Below are 22,744 nucleotides of genomic sequence, written 5' to 3' on the forward strand. Positions count from 1 at the left end.
TAAAGGCCTCTGTTTTCATTGCCTTTGGAATGTGTTCTCTTATACCTGAGGAACTATAGGCTCCTATGGAATTTATGGAGCACTTCAAGCCCACGGTTAAAAAGAGAAGTGCCAGATACTGCTTTGAAGACACCTATCCATCTTGTTGCTTGTGAGCCCAATGTTTCCAGTATCTGTGTATTTCTTCTGGTAATTTGTGAGCTTGTCCTTTCAGCAGGTCCTGTTAATTAACCTGTCCTATAATCCGTCCTTTCCAGTTGGACGACTGAGGCACAGAGATACTGAGCTGCTTCTCTGAGAAGATCATCTGTGATAAAAATGGCACTTGAACTCATGTCTCCTGTTCCTTAGTCCTTTGAATTTAACCAAAGTTGCTGCTTTAAACCAAGCCCTCTCTGACCTTTTCAAGAGATCTCAAAAGTTTACTTACCCTTAGGGGTGTTGTGAAGCTTAATTAATGTTTGTAAAGTGCCTTGAGTTCTTTGGATGAAAGTGCTTTGGATTATTAATATTAATAATAACAGATGAGCCCCTGAAACATTCTAGTACAGTAGAATGAATTAACATGAAGCAAGCAATCAACAACAACAAATCAAACCAGTAATGCCGTCATAGCCTTGGGCGATGCATACAGCTGGTGGTCTGATAGATGTGACAGATGAATCCGCTGATATTCTCTTCAGTCATTTCCATTGTAAATTAAACTGTCTCCCATGTCCTCATAACAGCAGCGTTTTTCCCAAAAGTCACCTGCAGCATTAACTTTTTCCAGTTTGAGGCTTTTTTTTTTAAAAAAAAAAATCGTCTTCTACAGGTCATATTCAGACATGACATAAGCCAGTAGATAACTTTTGGGGGAACTTTTCAGGGACTTAGATGAGCTGTGACAGGTTGGGCACCATTCCCATAGTCACGTTGGCCTGTGTTCCCCAAGAGACTCTTTCTCCTTCTGCAATCCTTTCACCACAGCTACCTGGTGCATATACTCATCACAGGGGGTTGCTCCTTCTGCAGAAGTGTCAACAAGCAAAATGGACAAGAAAAATAACTTGAGAAATGAAGGCACAGACTGGATGACTCTGCCAATGGCTTTCAGTGTATCAGGGAAAGGTAGGCTGTAGGGTCACTGGTCCTTGTCGAGTATTCTAGGTACTAACCTACGGTATTTCGGCTGTTGTGACCTCCTTTCCTTACACAGCAGTGGAAAAGGGCCCAAACGTAACTGAGTGTGAAATCCACGGTGCCCTTTTCATATAAGTACATATCAAACTAGTAGAAAACAGCTGCTTCATGCATGCACAATCTTTTTCTTTCAGTCCTTTCTTCTTTCTATCCTCAAAATGCAATGACACAATATAAATTTTTGTATATACATTACAAGCTGAAAAGCTGCCATAACCTCAGTAGATCATAATAAAAATCTGTTTTGTAGAAAAATAAATGAGGAAGCCTTAGGGCAATTTTCCTCAGAAAAAGTATGGTAAGGAATGTGTATTTCTTGGACTATTGAACAAAGAGTTGGACTACTAAGGAAGGAGTATTAATGATTTATGAAGGGTTTTTGGAAGAGGGACTGCTGCTAAGATGTGTATTCTGCATAGTTCCTGTACCAAAGAGCAATTGGTACTACTATAATTGCTATCGGTCATAATGGAGAGTTTCACTCCATGGAAAATTCTGAAATTTCAGGAGAAAACTTAATTTGTTGTTGGTACAAGTTGAAATTTGCAACTGAATATCATAGAATCATAGAATGGTTTGGGTTGGAAGGGACCTCAAAGCCCATCTAGTTCCAACCCCCTGCCACGGGCAGGGACACCCTCCACTAGCCCAGGTTGCCCAAAGCCCCATCCAACCTGGCCTTGAACACTGCCAGGGATGGGGCATCCGCAACCTCTCTGGGCAACCTGTGCCAGGTCCTCAGTGCTCTAACAGTAAAGAATTTCTTCCTAACATCTAATCTAAATCGACCCTCCTTCACCAGAATGTTCTTACATTGGATTTGTAAGGGTGTGTGAAAGGAAAAAGGAACAGGAAAGGAAGGAATGTATGTAACTAATTTTTCCAAGTAAATACCAGTATTCTGAATTTCTCAGAGACCCATTCACCAGGGTTATAGATGACAGCTAGGAATCCAGCAACCTCATTTGAGAACTATTTTATTTTTTCACCCTGGTAACTTTTGCCTCACTATGTGCAAATCTTTTTTGGTTTAGCACACTTGGCATATTGCAGGAGCTGACCCTGAATTGTACTGTTTAATTAAGATAACATGTATATAGAGTGAAGACCTAACAATGGATGAGCAATTAATTTTAGCCTTCGTGCCTCTTCCCAACAGTATCTATATCAGCTCTGAATATATAGTTATGAACATCCCTTATTTTCTTTTTAAGGGCTGATTGCTCAGCCCATTGGCCCATTTTTTTGGTGTTTTTCCAGGGTGATCATACAAAATCAAATATTCACCTCAGTACATTCGCCTGTCCTTATATCACTAAGTTCCATCTGTGAGTGTGTCCTGGCCTTGATTCTGTGCTGAATGAGCTCAGTGAGCTTATTTATAATATGATAGAGCCAAAATAAAAACCGTGTCTTGATGGGTAATATTTGGAAGGGGCATTTTCTCCTTTGGTTCAAATACCACTAATTCTAGTGAATGAGAGGTAAATGCTGCGACGTGGGATAAACAACTGAAAAACCACTGCTTTTGTACATGCAAGAAGGATCTCTCTACTTATTTTTAAGTGGACATGTTTATATCTCTGCTATTCTTACCGCCCAAGGATTGTTCTTGCTCGTCTTGCAGCCGGCACCTCATTCTGAAGCGTCCTCTCCTTTCCTGGCCATGCCTCGAGTTGTCAGATACTCTGGACGTTGGGGGAAAGTGTCCTAAAGCTTACACCCATTCCTGGGCTTTGAAAATTCCTTGTTTCAGCTCTTCTGCACAGCCCTTAAGGGCAGGACTTCACACCACAAAGCATAAATCCTTCCTTACAGTGTTTTCCGTTGTGAAATAATTTGCTTGTTGACAAGTGAGGTCATTTATTTAATGAGGCAGGGCAAGCCCTCTGCTGATGCATTTCACCACAAACTGATCGGAAATAAAGTCACTAAATTGGTGTGGCAAGATATTAAACCTGTAATTATGGCAGTGGCTGGCTTTTCACACAAGACACCGCTGGCAAGCTTGGGGATTTCTTCACTCAATATCACTTCCAATTTTTTTTTCCGAAGTCCAGCTTTGATATAATGCACAATCTGTGTCCTGATTTCATCTCATTTACATATGCAGCAATATGTACGGTGGTTTTTTTTATTTATTCCTTTTTTGCTGTATTAAAATTTGGCAGCAAGTAGTCCAGTTACATTGCTAGGTTCTTTTGTTTATTGGTTCTAATTGCCACTGATAACCAAGATCTCAAGATTTAATGTTATTTCCTCCCCCCCCCCCAAGTAAAAATGACACCTAGCTAGAGAATTCTTCTTTACCTTCAGCTGTTCTGTTAGAAACCATCCCCATTCTTCCTGCCTTTTAATACTTAAAAATAATAAACTTAATAAGGAAATTAAAAATCAATGCTGATTAGTTCTGATAATTTTAACTCATATTCCAGATTCCTTTGCTACTTAGTTGACTTTGGCATGTGTGTCTTTGAATTTTAATTTACTGAAACATATGCCTGTTGATTAAATTGCAAATATGCGGCACCTCTGATGTGAAGATAGCAATGCCACTTTTTGCTTAGTTTTGCAGTGCCCTTTTCTGTTTGTTTTGATTAAAATGTAGAGAGTGCAGCATGGAGAGGCTGAGTGGACCGAGTCAAATACCATGTCTAGCGGGGCAAGCGGTGGGCAGACCTCCAGAGAATCCTGGTGGTGGTGTAGGCACCCACACAGTGCTTCGACCCCGTAGAGAAACATCTCCCGTCCCGCTGCTCCTCCTCTGACTGACCCTGCTTGTCATCTGAGCGGCTTCCTGCTCTGCCTCTGCACAACCATTTCCCCGGTTACCCTTCCGGAGATGCAGTCAAAAGCCTCCTCAGTTTGCTACTGATTTGCTCAATCTTTTTTCTATTACATTAGCTGTCTAACATGTCAATTATTTTTTTCTTTTTATTTATCGTTTGTGATTCAAGGAACGTTTTTCCAAATGTATCTTAGATAATGCATATCAAGGGTTAGCTTCTTTCTTCTACTGCTCTATGAGTCGCTAGATTAGAGTGACTAAGATTCTTTATAGTTTGATTTTCTTCTGTCACAGTATGCAAATCAGTTTTTTCCTTTGAGGTCATGCCAATCTGTCCTTTCTGGATTTCTTTTTCTTTTTTTTAATATAAAGCAGTAAATAAATTGAACACATGCCGGAACAAATGTTGGAAGTCACTTCAGTTATTAACCAGCATATAAACAAACTATGGCAACTGATGTACCCAAAGATGCTTAAGGTACAGGTTTATTTTCTACTGATTTGTAAGAAGTAGATTAGTAAAAGTAAGATTAGCTTTTAGCAACATCATACTCAAGATAATCAGGATGATTGCATGAATATCCAGTGTTTGCTGTTTGGATATTAATTAGCCTCAAATTCAGCAAAGGATCTTTCATTGCATTATTGGTAAACTGTGGGGGTTTTTTTTCTCCGTTTCTTACTATTTGAAGTGTAGTAGAAAAAAAATCAAGTGGGCTAGGAAGTATGTGAAGTCAATAATGTATCCCCGTCCTTCAATTTTGTGGCAAATAATTGGGCCCTGAAGGAATTGGCTGTTGAGTTGTTCTCTCGGCTGTAGTATGAGTACGTTGGCTCTGTTTCTTGTAGCTGCCTCACAGCAACGTGTTTGGGCAGGAGCCCTAAGGACTGGCACCTCACAGGAGGGACGGAAAGAACGCTCGAAGTTGGGGGGTCAAGTTAATATGTTAATATTAAGTTAATATAATCCAGAGCCCCATTCAATGGAGATATCCACAAGGGAAAAAACTCCAAACATTTTAGTAAATTCCATTTTACTCTTAGGAAGGTTTTTATCGTTCATCACATCCAGCGTTGGCTACACGTCACTCTTAGTAGCCTTTAAACCTCTTAGACAAGCTATTTTGCTCTACTAGTGTGTGTATATAGTAATGTATCCACGTAAGCAGCATGCGTTGGTTTGTTGGGGGCTTTGGGGGGTTTACCGAGGCGTTGCTGATTAAAATTTAGCTGGAGTACAGGGAAATCTTTCACAAGTACTTAGTAACTGAGGAGTATGGGTCCCATTTCTGAATGTGACGTTGGTGCCCAGGAGGCCAGAGGGTTGGATAGTCCATGTGGAGGTCAGAGTGGCAGCGAACAACAGAGGAGACAACTGACTGCTTTCGGGGGCAGCGTACAATACATGGGCTGGTTTAGGCGTGGTAACATTTGCGTTCTGTTCCTTGTACTTCAGCTCTGGAGCTCAGTTTCCCCATTGTAAAATGACTACTATTATTTTACGTAATGATAGATCACAGTAATCGTGTCCCTCCCCTGCACAGCAGGCGTTGATCCTGGTGGAGGGGCATGCAGATACTCGGTACAAATGGATTATAGTTTCCTGGAACCTCTGGAGAATTCAGATTCTTAACGCTGAAGTTGTGTTTGAAAATTGAAATGTGACTCTAGACAAACATCTATATGTAGTCAACAGCAGAAAATGCTTCATCCCGTATAGTTTCTCCAGTGAGCCTTAGCCCAGCATGAGGATCTGCTAGATAGATCCAAAATGTAGGCCTGCTGTAATGCTGACCATTATAATAAATGGTGAATGTTATTATACATAAAGGTACTTTTACAAACCTCTTTTCATGCAGTTCTTCCATATTTTCAAATAACAACACCCAATTAAGCACTTGAATCAGTGCTGCCCTCAGCAGAGATGTAATTAAGCAGGTGTTTAAATCCCTTGTTAAATTAGTCTCTTGTATTTTTCTTTCCTAATCTACCATTACTATTCCTGTCCAGAAAAATAATGGGAAAACAAATGAATCCTGAAACCCTTGCTTCGGGCTTGTAAGGGTCAAACTATATCAGCCATGCAAAGTAGGTCTATGGAATCTAATCAAATTTAGGTGAAACAAAGCAAATTTAAATAGAGGCTGCTGGGTAACAGCAGTGAATGGCAAAACATCACTTCTCCAGGAAGGAAAAAAGTTAAATGGAATAAAAATCCACTTCCAAAAGGGCATTATGTGGCACTTTTCCCAACTAATGGCTTTTCTGCTGTAATTCAGAATGCTCACAAAATGCATACATGGCCTGGCCATAAAGAGAATAGGGAAACAAAGAGGTTGCTAATTCAATTACAAATGTTATAGATCAAGCTCTTTACTATTCATCCAAATGGAAATTTACACTAAATAACATTATCATGAATTGGCTCAGCAACTTAATGGACTAGGACTCTCACATCTAACAGATTGCCTGATCTTGAATACTTGAGTATTGTCTCTCTTGTGGACACCTTTAACCAAGCCTCAATATAGTCTTGTTCCATTGCTATGGAATAAATAAAATAGTCACATCATCATCTTCATTACGTTCACTTAGCTAATAGACAACTTTCCAGGGATGTTTGATAAGCCAAACATACCGATTGGAGCCCAGTTTTTATTTTATATATATTTATTTATAGTATAAAAAGCATCTCAGCTGGGACCCTTGAAAAATTTTATGGATCATTTTGGTCTTACAAGTTGGTTCTTTTAGATTTCAGTACCATATATATTAATTGAAGTACTTCTGTTTTCATGTTCCCCGGTCCCAAGGCTGCTAGATATTTCAGACCATTGCATTAATATTCATTAATGGAGGGGCATGTGTTATGTAGCCTGCTGTCCAGTCACCAGAATTTCCTAATGGTGTTTTCACCAGAATGGTGATGAACGCAGAGCAAGGTTGGCCTTAAAGACTATCCAGGGCTCAGTACGTGTGTGTACGTATGCAGGTGTATATGTAGATGGGCCCGTATTTCCCAGAGAGGCTGTGGGGTCTGCGTCCTCGGAGGTATTCAGAACTTCGCTGGACGTGGGCGTGGGCAGCTCTAGCTCACCTGGCTGCGAGCAGGGGTTTGGACTGGACGATTTGCAGAGGTCATTTCCAAACCACAACTGTTCTGTGGTTCTGAGATTAAGAACCTAATCCGTGTTGAAAGGCAATGCAGATAAGTGTCCCAGGCTTTTAAATGGCTTTTGAAAATGAGACTCGGGCTCCAGAATCAGTTACAATGCTGAGTGGAGGAATAATGTAATACCCCCTAAAAAATTGTGTTCAAGTTCTGTGCACCCTTCAAAAAGCTTACACATAAATGTATGGTTCTGGTTCTTGAAATGAAACACTTCAAAACTTTTTTAGTATGCTTTTAAATCCCCAAAATACCTCAGTTTGTACAACTATTACTTAGTGCTTTAAATAGCCTTAATTCTTTTTTGTTAAATTTTGAATCCTAGATGAAGTAGCAAAATAACACATTTCTGCTTAGTTCTGTGATTATTAAATACAGACTGTGAAACACTATTGATGAAGAGTTCATTGCTTAAAAGGTTACTTGCCTAAAAATAAAAAGGAACCGAGCAACGTGTACTGTGCCAAGACTCATTTCTTCTGCCTACAAGGGACAATAAGCATGCGATTTGAAAGGTCATTGGTTCCTTTGTATGCTAATAAACAATTAGTATGGCTGGGGGGAAGACGTGGCATCAACTTCTTTAGAATGTATTTCTGAGCAAATTAGCCATTCATGACAAGTTAAGAATACTGAGGCTAACACATCCTGGACGATTTCTTAGCCATCATTTCAGTCTCTGTGAAAATATTGCTGTTTAATCAGCTCTGGCTAACAATTATTTTTCTCCTTGACAAGCACCTTCTGGGACTTCAGTTCACCCCTGAGATTATTATTTTTTTATTGTAACGTTTTATAGGCGATAAGGAAAAAGGATTTAGAAAAAGAAAATAACTGACTTTTCCTTCCAGGCAGTTATGATGTTGTATGCATATGAAATATATGTGCACAGAATCTAAATTTGATGTTACTCCAGTCATTTTGTATCAGTGTTAGCGGTGGAGTTTCACACATTCTCATCATTACAATCCTTCCTCCTTACCCCTCCACCCCCTCACACACACACCCTGCTGCCACACAAAAACTGACCATCTGGTCAACATTTAGAAAGCAAAATAACTGTGATTGTGGATGGAAGTACCTAACTTGCTGAATGCCAGATACTGCAGTTTAAATAGTACCCACAAAAGGCTTGCTCTTCCTCTTTCTGAATTGCTCAGGAACATCTGCAGGCTAGCAATCTTTTTTTTTTTTTCCTTCCCCCTAATCATTGGAAAACACATTTTAGACTTCCTGGAATGACTTTCACCTGTCCTATTTCTTTGCTTGGCTTTCATATTAGTTCTGCCTGCCATTTTTTGGATGCCAAGGGATATTCTCTTACTAAGTTTCCAGAATACAGGAACATTGAATCATGATTTTTATTTTTTTTCAAATGGCAGAAAAGCTGCTGCTGCAGAAACAAGTGCGACTCAGTCGGGTGGCTGGGGAAGCAGGGTGTGGTAAGCAGGTAGGCTCCGAGCATGCTTTCTGCCTACAGTCAGGTTTCTTGTTAGACTTATGGCGGGGCAGGTTAGAAACCCACGTAAATCTGCAACTCCTCTTGCTCCCACAATCATCTAGCTGACGTTGTCCTCCTTGCTCTGTCCCCAGGCTTTCTCCAGCGTGCTGCAGAGTCCATCATCTCCAGCTCAGGAGGAGGATTACCCAGCACAACCTCTCTCCCAGGCTTAGGAAACATGTGGCTCTGAACATGGGGGAAAACGGGGTAAGTATGCAGTGCGCTTTTTTGCCTGGATGTGAGATGAGCTTTGTGTATTCTGATCCCGAATGGAGGAACAAGCTGTGCATGTACTAGAGCTGGACAGAGAGGAATGATTTCTACTGTGCCTGAGAAATCTCAGGCGAATGATGAAAAGTTAACGAACCTGCTTGGTGAAATGATAGGGCAGAAAACTTGCACATATTCAGATGAATGTGCATGTAGGCATTTTCTAGTTGCGTCATGGTAGAAGTATAAAGTCCTTCGTTTAGCTTTGTTGAAAGTCCAACCGTTGACTGGAGTCAAGGAGAAGTCTACTGCCAGTCTAGCACATTATCTTCTGCAATTACTGCAACTACAAATACTGCTTAAGACAAACACTGGAAATAATGATTGTTATCTTTTGAATAGTTTCATATCTCATTTATGCAGCTCCTTTAGTCAGCAAAAATATTTAGGTACTTGAGTTAAGTAGACTGCACCTTTTGTTTGTGGGAAATGCTTGTATAGCATCAAAACAGCATCTAAAATATCTTAGCTGCTTCTGTTACATTGAGGCTTTCAGTTTACACTTGTATGTTGATGGTACAGGGGTCTAACTTCTCTTTGTTTATTTTTAATTAACTTTTTTATTGCTTTCAGCACACAAAGCAGTCAAATTATAGCAGTTAGAGAACATTAGTGAACAGCGATACAATCCTCCATAAACAGTAAACAAGGGAACGTTTCTTAGGCAAGGTTTGCACAACTTGCTACCATAGATGAAAGCGTTACATTGCGCATAGGGCATGATTGATGGTATATAAGTCACCAAAAGAGATAAATGATTGGGGGGAGAGTGGAAGAGTCCCTCATTAAACAGCATTTTGTAAATGAATTAACTTGGTAAATGTGATATGCAAGAGGTAAAAGAAATTGTTCTAAATGCCAAAAGAACTTTCCCAAATTCTAATAAAATTTAAATTTAGATTTCATTTATAAATGGGTTTTAAAGGATTAATACAAAAGTGACCAGGCTATTGATTTTTCCATCCTAGGAATGTTTTTGAGATTGCTAAAAGTTTGCAGATGAAGACAAAGCAGATTTTCAAACTTCTTGTAAAGCTGGAGGGTGTGGGAGGGCAGACTCACACACACACACAGAGGCTTGACCAATTTCCATCCCCTCAATGGCATGTTGGTCCAGGCACGTCTGTGGCAGTGGAAGACTGAGCTTCAAGTCCTTGTTCAACTTGATTCAGACTGCTTGGCTTCTGCGTTCAGTGTAGCTAATACATGCCTATTAGCTACCTTAATAAATTGTTAGTTATAGGTTTGAAGACTAGAAGAGACCATTCAATCATTTTGTCTGACCCCTTTACAGCGTAGGTCACAGAATTGCCATATTAATGACAATTGATTGCTGTAATTAAGGGATCGAATCAGTGAAGACATTGCTTAGAACTGTGGGTTATACTCACATCTAATAACTTTTCTAGATGGACTGCTACTGATGCTGCCACTATCCTAATAAAATCTGTTTATCATTGATAAACTAGTCCCAGAACCTCTTTTTCATGAATAATAATTCTTAAAGCAAATTTAGACATGGTCAAAGGTGGCCTCTACTTTTGAATACTGTATGTGCAGCTTAAGATAGTCTAGGCCTTATTTCAAATGCATTACTCTCAAATCAGTAAGTACTCGTTACCTGCGCGGGTCCCAGGACTAGGCACATGGCACTTTGTGCCACAACCGCTGAAGAGTGAACCGAACATCTAGAAACAGAGCTGCAAAATAGGGAGAATTTTCATCATGAGACTTTGAAATTTTATTTCTCCCCAAAACAAAGAAAGCCAAGAAAGATAATTTAGAATTTTCTATGACACAAAATAGTTCACAGTATGTTGATTTGTCCTTTCCTGTGTTTTAGAATATAATCTTGAAAGATAATGGTTAGGATGAATGTTTTGAATTAGCCAGAAACAACTTGATTCATTGGACCGTTCTTTCTATTGAAAAGTCAGGTTAAAAACTTTCCTTCTCTCTGGCTGGAGGCAGCCTGTGAGAATGAATTTATACTGTTCCCTTATATATTTCTTCATTTATGATACTGGTAAGGGTCAAGTGTGCATGTGAATGCAGTGCTGGACAATGTGTCTCAACCTTGGACGTCTGAGGGAGCAGTTTCGGTGTTGAGAGGTCAGTTCTGGCTCGGTGCTCGCTTTAACTCTGGGTTCCTTTGCTGAGAATGACAAGAGGCGCCTAGATTGGCGAGGTGTTCTGGTGGTTTTTTTTTTTATATAGCAGTATGTCAACTGGGAAATTGCCCAAAACTAACGTATCTGATACAGAACATCGAAGAGCTCTCTTCTTTTTAACTTTCTGCCTGACCCAGATTTGAACTGATGAGCTAGTATTTAAAACGCTCGGCAATAATGACCAACCTCCACATTATCCAGGAATTAGAATTGAAAGACAACTACTTTGGGTGCTTACTCACAAGCCTGTCTTAATGGGGTTTTGTCTCCTGATCATGTGTCTGTAGAATTTAGTTGAAAAGCAAATGCTGTGGAAAATTTACATTACACCCCTGAGTTTCATTGAGCAGAGAGCACTTTTCAATTCAAGAGTGAGCTGCAAAGCTTAAACCAGGCAAAGAATTCATTATTTTAATGATAATAATTTACACTTGCATGGGAGCTTTCATCCAAGAAAATATCATGTTAGAATTTTGCCATTCATAGTCTCTCCAAGATGGGGTAATTTCACCTTCTTAAGTACGTGTATTATATTTGCCTTTGCTGTTTGGGAACGAAAAAAATGAAGATTATTATAGTTTGTAGAGTTGAGTGTTTATTATAGAAATATTTTGCATTTATATTGTAGTTTTCTTAAAATCTGAATGTGGCTTTGAAACACTAGTTTAAACCTGTCAATACCGCTATTATGTAAAATTAGTCCACTGCTGTATACTTGGGGAAACTGAGGTAATAACCTCCTGGGTCTATTCTGTTTCTTGGGGGTTTTTCTATTCGAAGTAGATGGAAGCAATAAGTGGTTTGCATCTCTGTTAATCAGGTCCCGTTAACGAGATCAAATCTAGTGGTCCAACTCAGCCGTGTCCTCAAATATAAAATCTTTCCTCTTGAAAAGGGACTTCTCATCTGCTTAAAACAAAGTACCTGCTGAAGTGATTTGTTGAATGCAGCCAGCATGCCTAATGCTTTGCTGAACTGGAGGGCAACTCTGTGGCAAAACTAGGGATGGATGGAACTGTGCAGCTCTTATTCTTAGGGCCTGGTCTAACACACCTCATAATCGGTGGAGATTTTTTCCATGATTTCAGTCAAGCTCTTAATATCTTCTGCTATATGCAAGGCAGCATATCTTTCATTTCTTCCCAGACTTGGTAAATGGAGCCAATTTTGTCTCTTTTAGTATATTCCCCATACAGAAGCTCTGTTTTCTTTCAGGTATTGTCTTTTTGGAGACTCTGCATAAATATACAAAAGCTTATTTCTAATTTTATCTGTTTTTTCTTATGCAGTTCTCTATGCACTATTTACTTGTTCAAAAAATGAAATTGCTCTTTTTTTTTCTTTTTTTTTTTCCTCCTTCCCCAAAAAAGCTGTAGGGAGCCTTTCATTTAAACATATGCAAGTAGCATAAGGCAGACCAATAACACAAAGTCAAAGCCATTTCATAGAAAGTGTTTCAGAAATGCTAATTGATCTAAATGAGCTTAGAAAGCATTTTACAGAGAAAGGATCCAAAATACAGAATGGATTGCAAGATACATCCCCTTAGTAATATATTACTGCAGGGTTTTGTTGCTGGGTTTGTATATCAGGTTTAACTACTAGTCTTGATTAGGTCATAAAAGATTTCATAGATTATTATATTGAGTTGTTCTTTTTTTTTTTTGCTCTGCCAGTAATCTATTTTATTAACTGGTGGTTGAAAGTGACAGATTTTGATCAAACGTAAACTTTTAATGTATTCCAATTAGTGGATGGATATGAAATTATTATGTCTTGGTTTGTCATTCTCACAAGTGTTCCACTGCTTTATAAAAACCCACCACTTTGGTTCTGTAAAACTTAGAAAACACTCTAATGTCATCACTGAAAACAAAACTGTTAAATCAGTTAATCATTTCAGTCACATTCTACTTGGCAAAGAAAGAACTAACATGTTTTCATTGTTTATTTTCATATGCAAACTGAGTAAATATAGGAAAACCCCAAAATGATAATGTTGGACTACCTACAGGAATTCATTCAGCACAGTAATATTTAATAGCTTGGGTGAATGAGTTTGTTAGTGCTGTAGCTGGAAAAGCAGGGAGTAGTTTTTGTTCACATTTGCAGGAGAGTGAGGTAGTGATTAAAGGTTGTATTGAAGGGAGGTGGTTACCGTTCGGCAGGATGTAGCCGCTGGTCCAGGGAATCAGTGGACATCTTTGGATTGTCTGACGCAGCGGATTCTGTTCTTTGACCAGAATTAGAAGCATTCCACAGATTGTCCAAAGGTATTCCAAAATGCATTTCACCCAGGAAGTCCCAGTTTTGTACACTGACAGATCTCCATAACAGAGTTTGGCCCTCTTTGGAAGAACCATTTTTCCGTCTGTTTAAACCACTGTCACAGGAAGATGGCCGATTGCCACCTCAGAATTCTTTCTGCCAGTTAACTTGGGAGGAGAGCCGCAGCAGTTCAAGGATTAGATTGCATATCCTTCTCAGAAAGCAGCGTCTGTCAGAGAAGCTAGTCCGTTGAATTCCAGCAAATATCCTCAGTAATGTCAATCCAGAGACCAAGGTTCAAGAGGGACTTAAAACAAATATGTGGACATAACATTAACTAAAGCTCTTCATTACTTGCAAGATAAGTTTATTTCTCCCTATCCCCACTTCTTGCCTTGCTTTCTTTCCACCAGCGCCCTTATTAATGAACTGTGAAAGCTGACATTTCCAATAAGGAACAATTAAATCTGAAACTAAATTAAATGAAGTCATTCATTTACAAAATAATAGCTAACTAGCATGAGGATGGAGAAAAATTATTGCAAGTCATGGGGGGGGGAAGTAAATTAAGTCTGACTACATTAATGTTCTTTAAATACTTCTGCTGCTCAGAAAATTAAATGGGAAACATCTTCTTAGCTATCTTACATATAAGGTAGTAATGTGCATATTCAGCATGACAATATTTCAGGACAGAAATTCTTCATAGATGTCAGCGTCAGTAAGGTACATAAATTGTGAACTTTCAGCATCTTTTTTTTGCAGAGGTGCTACAGCAGGTCTGGAGCAAGGAATGTAATGGGATAGGTGCATTGAACCTTATCATGCTAGTGAAAGGCAGTAACGATGGCCCTGCCAGCCTTCAGAATGTTTCAGTAAGGCTCTAAGGCTTTTTAATCCAGGTAACAGGGTAATAGGCATTGTCTTTAGATGTTTGAGTTGAATGTAGTTAACCACATAGCGGTATTTTCCCAGCCCCAATGGAAGGAATTTGCTGGGTCCTTCTCAAAAGTGCTTGCAAAATCAGAACAGAAGCAAGAACTCATCCTAGGGGAGCTGATTCAGCAAATTACTGTGGACAGTCCTCCAGACAATTGACTTTTTCAGTCTTTTCTCTGTTTTACTTCATAAGGATGGAATTCACTTGAAACTTCAGTGGTTCAAGGCTTAAGTACGTCTGCCTCATTTTCAGTGTTCTGATGGCTTTACATGGATGTAAATTTTTTTTTCCTATATGAGAAACTTCAGGCAAAGAACTAAATTTTTGAAAGCTAGTAATCCCCAGCTGATATTAGGTTATTGCACATAAAATCCAGCCACTCACACTTGTTGCTCTCGCAGTTGGATTTTCTTCAGGCTGTCCATCCAACGTGTACCCAGCATGCTGATCTCTGTAAAACCAAACCCAAACAAGATATGCAAACACTGTTAGGAGCATTATGGAAAAGAACACACATCACTTGATTTTAAGGGAATGCTGATTTGCTGTGACCAATGCCAGCTTAAGGTTTGCCAAGCTACTTAATGCATTTTTATTTAAAAATGCTTTTTAAATTTATCTGTGAATCTCTCAAGGCTCAGGTGAAATTTGCAATCAGTTATTCTTACAGGGATTTGTAGAATTCATAGCTCTTCCATAAGAATTTGAGTTTTACTTGAATTAATCTAAAAAACTCTAACCTTCTTACATACATTTTCCAAAACCATGTGTGCTTCTCCCCCCACAGGCTGAGGAATATTTGAAAAGGAGAATTAGAAAGAGAGTTGGACCCAGGTTGGAAAAAACATGGATTTCCTCAGTTATACTTAAGGCCCTTTCCTTTTATAAAACAAATAACCTGAATAAACATGTCAAGAAAGATTAAAACCTCATTAAAAAGTGTAAACAGAGTGCAAAGAAGGGGGGGGAGGAAGCTTGCCTGAATTGAATAATGGTAATAATAAAATCACTAAACAATATTGCTAGTTAAAAGTCCTGTTAAAGTGAATGTACCATTGAGATGGGAAGCAGAGCTGCTGTTATCTAACACTCAGGATGGAGATTTCTTTTCAATAATTTGATAACATTTTAATGAATAAATTAATAACATTACCCAGGAAATGGAGTTCATAGATAAAGTCAATTCCTTGCCAGTTCCCAAATCTAATCAGAGAAGTTCTGTTCGGGAATGGTCAGCAATGATGCATGTGTTCAGCAATATTTTTCCCTGTCCACCTAGAAGGAGACACAACTGCTGAGGCTCCCATTATGGCTCTGCATGCATAAGAGGTTTACTTCACAATATTAATGCAAATTATGGCTTTCAGACTGGCAATTATGCATTTTTATTTTACTGAGGTGAGCAGGATTGTTGCATATATGCGTTAGAGATGCTAAAGAAAACAACTCTATCTTCTTTTTAAGTGAAGTACTTTTAAAGACAAATTCACAGAAAAGGAGAACTATGACTTGTTATAGAGGAAGCGTTTTAGCAGATTTTGAGAACAGGATGAAGTTGTGTTAACGTATTGCCAAGGTGTGAGATCTAGTCTCAAGATTTTTAATTTAAATGGGTAAGGGAGGGGAAAAGAAGTAGAGGGAAGAAGTTAATGAAGGACAGGGCAAAACAAGTGCAGAGAAGTAATGTTTCCATAGCAAATGGCAGGATCAGGAGAAGGAATTATATTTTTGAATTTAAGGTAAAATGTAATACAAGAGGAGGACTGGATTCTGACAGCACAAATACCTTGTGATTATCACCTTTGTTTCACTTCGACAGAAGACTACAACAGCAAATACTGTAATTGTTTGCCTGGCCTTTCAGTCAAGATCAAGCACTGGAATTTTAATAATAAGACCTTTATTCAAGGCTCCAGAGATACCTGAGATAGTGATGAATGAGCTTGTATGCCTTCACAGCAGAGTCCTGTGTATGCGAGGGTGCTGGCTTGAGTGCCAGAAAGAGTATAGCTGTTCACTTGAGCTAATCAGCCCTGGTTCATTCTTTTAGCTTATGAAGGCATTGTGTGATGTAGACAATCTTTTGATGCCAAAACATCATCTGTAATACGGTGCCCAAACAGCACTTGTCAGTTCAACAGCCCACCTGACATCTGGAGAAAACCCCTCTGTATCCTTTCGTAATAACAGGATGTAATCCTCATCCTCTCTAAAATATTTGGCAGATAGCTGCTCTTTGTCTAATATCATCCTTGTGCTGTCAGACTGCTTCCTATTTTTTTCCTTTGCCAGTTCTTCCTAACAAGACTTTACAAACCAAACCCAGGCAGTGTTGACACAGGACAACTGCAGCAAGGAAGCTGCTCCGGTGCAGGACCAATGTGTCGCCGGAGATGCAGGCTGAGTGACTGCGCCTCTTCCAACTCTTACCTTGATCTTCGTGAATGCTTTTCCTCATGCAGTTCTCTCAAGCACTTCACACGCATGGTGATTCTTAAGCTGTAATGCTAATACAGAACATTATTTCAATGCTGAAATTTATTAATATTTCTGCCCTGATTCAGGAAGGTATTTTTCACGTACTTTCAGTGCTTGAGAAAGCAACCCGGAGCCTGTCTGTTTAAACTACCTCACAAAGGTGGCTAGCTGCATTTCATGCAAAACCCAGTGGGGTTTCCTGCAGAACGTGCCCAGGATCACAAAGATAACATGCTTGTACAGAAATCAAACCCCTGTTTAAGCATTCCTCCTCCAGAGCTTCATCTACTCAATCGTGTTTCCCAAACCTTTTCCATATGATGCCAACAGTCCTCCTAGCAAAGCGGTCCACTTCAAAATGCAATCATTGTATATAACGTGACGTATAGGTCTTCACTAGGAATAGTGTGTTCTTATTCCAGAACTTACAGTTTGCTTTTTGCTCTGTCAAGTGTGTTTGGTGTGAAAGGATGTCGAAGTCTCTCGTTCCAAGCCGGGAGAACTATACTTCCCTAATCACATTGTCAAGTATAGCAAGTTCCCTGCCTCGGGGTGAGGGGCTTGTTTATAAATAAAAGTTGTTTATTTTCCAGCCCTGGTTAAGTATATTAACGTAAATGCTGTTGTTATACTTGTGCCCTGTAGACATGACTAGTTCTCTAGGGAGAGTGAGAGAGAGAAAGGTGCATATAATTATTTGTTTTTCACTAATGACAGCAATAGATTCACCTTGATCTGCCTAATGGTATTCATTTCCTGCTAATAAGTCACTATAAGTTTATTCCACGAGTTTATATAGATCGCAAGCTGCTCGGATTTGATTAGCAAGATGTTTCATATATGATCCTGCAAATGGATCAGTCTGTATTTGAATGATTTTCAGTCTTCTCTAGGTTAAATTTCATTAAAATGATTACTCTGTGGTAAGTGCATTTAAGCAAAAGCTCAAAGTCTCGCCAGCATTTGGAAAGACTGCAAACCAGAAAGTTAGTTCACGTTTTTCTTCCTGGGGCTGACAGGGTAACTGTGGATTTTTAGACGGGCACCGCTGCTCTGAGGTACTTCAGCTGCCAGCCGTGTTTATAATTGCGGGGGACTGCCGGGACAGGGGCTCGTGTGAGGGCACGAAGGCCTCTTCCCTTCACTGCTTTCAGCCTGCACGTCTGGGGTGAAGAACAGACTTGGTTCCACTTCTCTGTGTTTGCAGGTTGAGCCTACAGAAAGAAAATCAAGCCGGGTTGGTATGGGCAGGTGGAGGTGGTTAAAATTCAAAGCCTGACTGGTGGGTGGGTGCTAATGGCCCCAAGGGCCCAGCCTGTCCTGCCGGTGGGGAGAGGAGCTGGGAGTCGACTGGGTGCAGGGCTGTTTGTGGGAGAGGAGGCTGCTGCTCGGGGTGCGTGGGAGAGGAGGCAGCAGGCGGGAACCTGTGTACAAGGGAGCGCACCTCGTAACGTCATCTGTGAGAGAAAGGAAAACTGCTGTAAGTGACTGAAAAAACCTGGTGCAAAGAGGGAGGAGAACCCTTTTTAAGCAGAAGGTAGTAGGCTGAGTGTGGGGATTTGGGTTGGGAAAGGTTCTGAGTGGTAACTTGCTCCATACAGCAGAGGGAATTCGTGTTTTGGAAATGCTGGACAAAATGGCGGCTTGGAGGAAAGGCCGAAGGCTTCCTTCCTGCCTGGATTTTTGTCCCTCCCTTTGGAGTTTGGTAGCCTTATAGCAACCAAGAGCTCAACCAGAGCTCAGTTTGGGCAAAATATTATAATTATTGCTTTGTCATTTAATGAGAAGCTTCATCATGGGCTTGTCTGAAAACAGTAAATATCAGCACTGTGAAAGGTAATGAAAATGGGTCTTTTACATACAGGCCCTCTGCAGCAAAACAATAGTAGCTCTTCTCTGTCCTGTTGCTATTTATTGCCTACCCTGGGCTCCCCTTGTCCTTCTGTTTAAATGTTTTTGTGTAACTCTGAAAATCCTGGTCAGTGTTACTAATGTCTTATGACTCTTGCCATAAACTTATGTGCTCTTTATTTTAAAGACTATAATTGTGTGATAATGAGGAAGTTTATTTTCATTTTAAAATACGTCTTTAGTCCTGGTGGCTGCCAAGGGAAGTTCAAATGCCTAGTAGAAGTAGAAGTTGTTTCCTGGAACAAAAGCCAAAGCAATACCTGACGCTTCGTGTTAGTAATAGAGCAGAAACTATCATGAAGCTCATGGAAAGTCAGGAGATAATGCTGATGGATAAATGAGACAGATAGCAGGTACTATCAGCACAATTTTGGAGGAAGTCATTCCATGTCTTGCTATCACTATATATAAAGTGGCAGTGTAACACTGGATGGGAAGAATCATCCCCCTTACTAAAAACTGGTAAAAATACTTTGAAGAGGAAGAAAAAAATTGTTCTGATCTTTCATAAGGAGATACCAGGGCTAATTAGGAAAGAAAGGGATTGGACAAATTAAACATGATTGCACAAACTGAGTAATTCATGTTACTTACATGGTACTGTAAGTACATTACATGGTAATGTTTCAGTTTGTACTGGGGTTGTGTGATGATAATAGTAAAAACCCTACAAAAAGTAGCAATTCACTGATAGGAATTTTTTTTTTCAGCTCAACTTTGCAACACAGAGAGGAAAGATGGTTTTATGTCAGAGAGGATGTAGGATGCTGCTGCTCTATAAGGTAAGACTCTCTTCATGCAGAATAAAACAAATGAGTTTGTTGTCCGGAGTCTAGAAATTAGATGGCATTTCATATTGCTTTTTTAAAATACACAGGGTCTGCAATACCCAAGGAGAAATACCTTGTTTGGCTTTTAATTAAGAGACCTCACTCTATTTTGTGAAGGGAATGGAGTATCATGTTTTGTAGTTATGAGGTTTATTCGTGCACGTGTAAAATCATTTTTGCATGTCAATGCTATTTTGAGATTTTTGTGATCGTGTCCTCAGCCAGAGGACAATTATAGTTAATTATAATGAAGTGTACCTGAAGAAGTTCAAACTTGAGAATGGTCTCTAGAAAGGCTCTGCATTTTCATGGGTTGGCAAGATTTGGCTTTCAGACTTTATCTAGATTGATGAGAATAGCAAGTCTTCAGTGCTAACTTTTACTTTTCTTCTTGCTTCAACTTAACAGAGATGTATTTTATCATTGCAAGGCTGAAATTGTGGCTAAAATTGAGATGGTACTGACTGTAATGACTGCAACCGATTCTGCTTGTCTTTTCCTAAGGATTAGAAGGAATACAAAGTACAAACCAATGCTTTTTACTAGGTTTACCAATTGTGTGTTATACAAGAAAAGGGAAAAAAGAAGTTAAATCTTCCCAAAAGATTGTCTTTTGTTATTGTTCTTTTTAATATTGGAAATTGGCTTGCTTTTCAATTGTTCCTTTTTTAATCAAATATTGCAGAGTTCTGCTAGAAAGAGCAGTACTGCAATAATCTGTATGAGTCTTAACAGAACAGCCTTACCTAATGTTGAAGTTGCATTCTGTGTAGTACTCTGTGGTATGGAATCCTTATGGGCTGAAAATTGAAATTGCAGGTGTGTTGAAAATTGGTTTTTGGAGTTTGCATCTGGCTTGGATATGTCAGTTGTGGACAGTGAAAACCTATTCACTGGCTTTGAAAACATGTTGATGATAATAATGGCAAAAATGTAGTGATGCAGCATCCAAGTGAAAACAATTAGCATATTTGCCTTGCTACTTAAGTCATTTATTCCCTAATCAGCTGTCCTGGAAGTTCCTTTTCCTATAGATCTATAAATTTACCCAAGGATTTCAGGTATTAGTATTAGCAGCATTAATATTGTTGTTGATGTTGACAGGACTCTTTAACTAGAGACCTGAAGTATGGCAGAGAAAGATGGAAAAATACAATTCTGCAGTAATTATTTAAGAGCCTTGTTATTTTAAAAGTGCCCATTAACCCAAGTTCAATTAAAAAAGAACCAGAAGCCTGGAGTTAATCTATGCCTCTCTTTCTGGTCTTTGATCGTGGTCGGGGATAGATACGAAATGCCGAGGACTCCACATTTGGAAACAGATTTTAATGAGCAGCTAGTACTCAGTGTTGTTGGGACATCTGTGGGTCGACATGGTGATGTGAAAGTCTAGTTACATGGGTCTTAGTTTTGGTCCAACGGTGTTAATTTTGAAACAGGATGAACTCTTTACTTAGCTACCTTTATGGGAGCTTGAAAGCTCAGGTTTGATGTTTGTATTATTTTCTGTATATTAACATTAGGCTCTGTTGCAAGCATAAATATTTCTTACATAAAAAATTCAGCATTCTCTGTTAAATATTTCAGAATAACTGTAAAATTGTATCAGTCACTTTAATTGACAGGCTCCTTTAGTTCTTTTTTGTTTTGAATAATTAAATCTTTCTATCTTCATAAAAATAACCCAAGCCCCTCAAAACCTGTGAATGTTCTTACCGTGTTCAGTCCCTTGGCAGTTGCCTGCTCTCAGAGTTTCTCTTTGCCTTATGGCCTCAAGGAAAAATGCACTGACTACTTTGCTGAAGTTTTTAGGTCTTGCAAGAGCTCATGTCCCCCAGTGGTCCTTCTCCTATAGGTATTTCACACTTCAAACCAGTGAGACAGGAGTGCTCTTACTTTAGCATTAGGCTTTAGTCTTTGCATAGTTTCTACTGTTCTGTGAGAAGAATAATTAGCAGTAACATGTGAAGTCATGTGGATCCCGCATGCTCTGCAGGGGGTTGGCAAAGAATTAAACCCATCTGCTTGGTGTAAGGATTTGGGATTTAGAAAAATCTAAGTAAAACTCTAGTCTGTGTGCCTCTGGAGGATGCCTGCAGATTTCACTGAGGATCCCAGATCTACTCAAAGAACAAATGCATGGGGGTGCGGCTTACTGGTTGATAGACAAACCAGTGGAATTTTGGTTAGGTGTTGCAGTTACCTTATATCTTGTATCAGATACATTCTCCTTTGGTTTTGTCTTACGTTTTCTGGTGCAGCTGTTGAGTAATGTACTTGTGTTTCTGGTCCTTTCAGAATAAAAATTCTAGGCTAAGAGATAATAAATAACTAACCATACATTAAGTTCATAAAGATACTCTGAGATGTTGACCAACGTCGAAAGCTCAGTTCAGAATCTTCCTTCTACTGCCAGATGCTGAAGAAGAAATGATATATTGCTGCCTTACTACTTGCTGAAGGCTTCTACTCCTTGTCAGGGTGCTTGGTCTTGATGAAGTTGTGAGACTAGGTTGAAGCAAACAACCTGCAATGCTTTCTTGCTATGATTCTCCTTGAAGAGGAGGTTTTAAAGTTTTAAAGGCTCTGCTTTGAGGTAGAAAATAATTCTTGATAATCCTATCAGAAATGCAACTCTGTAAATAATTACTAGATATAGAATACTGCAAAACATTGCTTATTTCACTAAATACCATGAAATTTAAAGAAGGAATGTGGGCTCTAATGAGTAAAAATGCCGCAGCAATGGGAGCCATGGTAACACTGATGAGAGGAGTCTCAGAGAAGAATCTAGGATTTTGGCAGTGGCAGCAATAGCTGTGGAGAAAGGCTGCAGCACACTGACAGCCCAGAATGAGAGTAGGGGAGCAGCATCCTATTCTGGGCCTGTTGTTAATGTGGAAATAATGCTGAATTCAGGTTTGCAATGGCTTTGGCTGCTGTTTGAGACACACCAGTGTATGGTTAACAGCTGTTCCATCACTCTGGTTTGGCCAAACATGTAAATTAGCTTTCCTTCATCTAATTAATGACCTTTCATGTTTTCTCAGAGACATGGTGTTTAAAAAAAAATAATCATCATTTAAAAAAAAAATCAGCAACTTGTGGACACTTTAATAAAACTTAAGTTGCTACAAATACTATTAAATCTTATCTGGTTTGGCTCTACCTCAAACTGAAGCATGGTGAGCCTTAGGCTGGCCAAGAGGTACAATTTTGTATGATCAGTTTTGTGG

The 22,744-nt window shown here is 39.3% G+C and overlaps 1 protein-coding gene across 1 annotated transcript in view; it reads left to right on the top strand.

The window, feature by feature from the left end:
- The window catches only part of LRRTM4 (leucine rich repeat transmembrane neuronal 4), a 370,731-nt gene that overhangs the window by 13,899 nt on the left and 334,088 nt on the right, over positions 1-22,744 (top strand). The window contains exons 2-3 of the mRNA XM_054804770.1: positions 8,733-8,847; positions 19,389-19,460. The gene's annotated coding sequence lies outside the window, so the exon portion shown is untranslated. The remainder of the gene's footprint in view (positions 1-8,732; positions 8,848-19,388; positions 19,461-22,744) is intronic.

Source organism: Grus americana, chromosome 26 (genome assembly GCF_028858705.1).
Source record: "Grus americana isolate bGruAme1 chromosome 26, bGruAme1.mat, whole genome shotgun sequence".
Classification (NCBI taxonomy): domain Eukaryota; kingdom Metazoa; phylum Chordata; class Aves; order Gruiformes; family Gruidae; genus Grus; species Grus americana.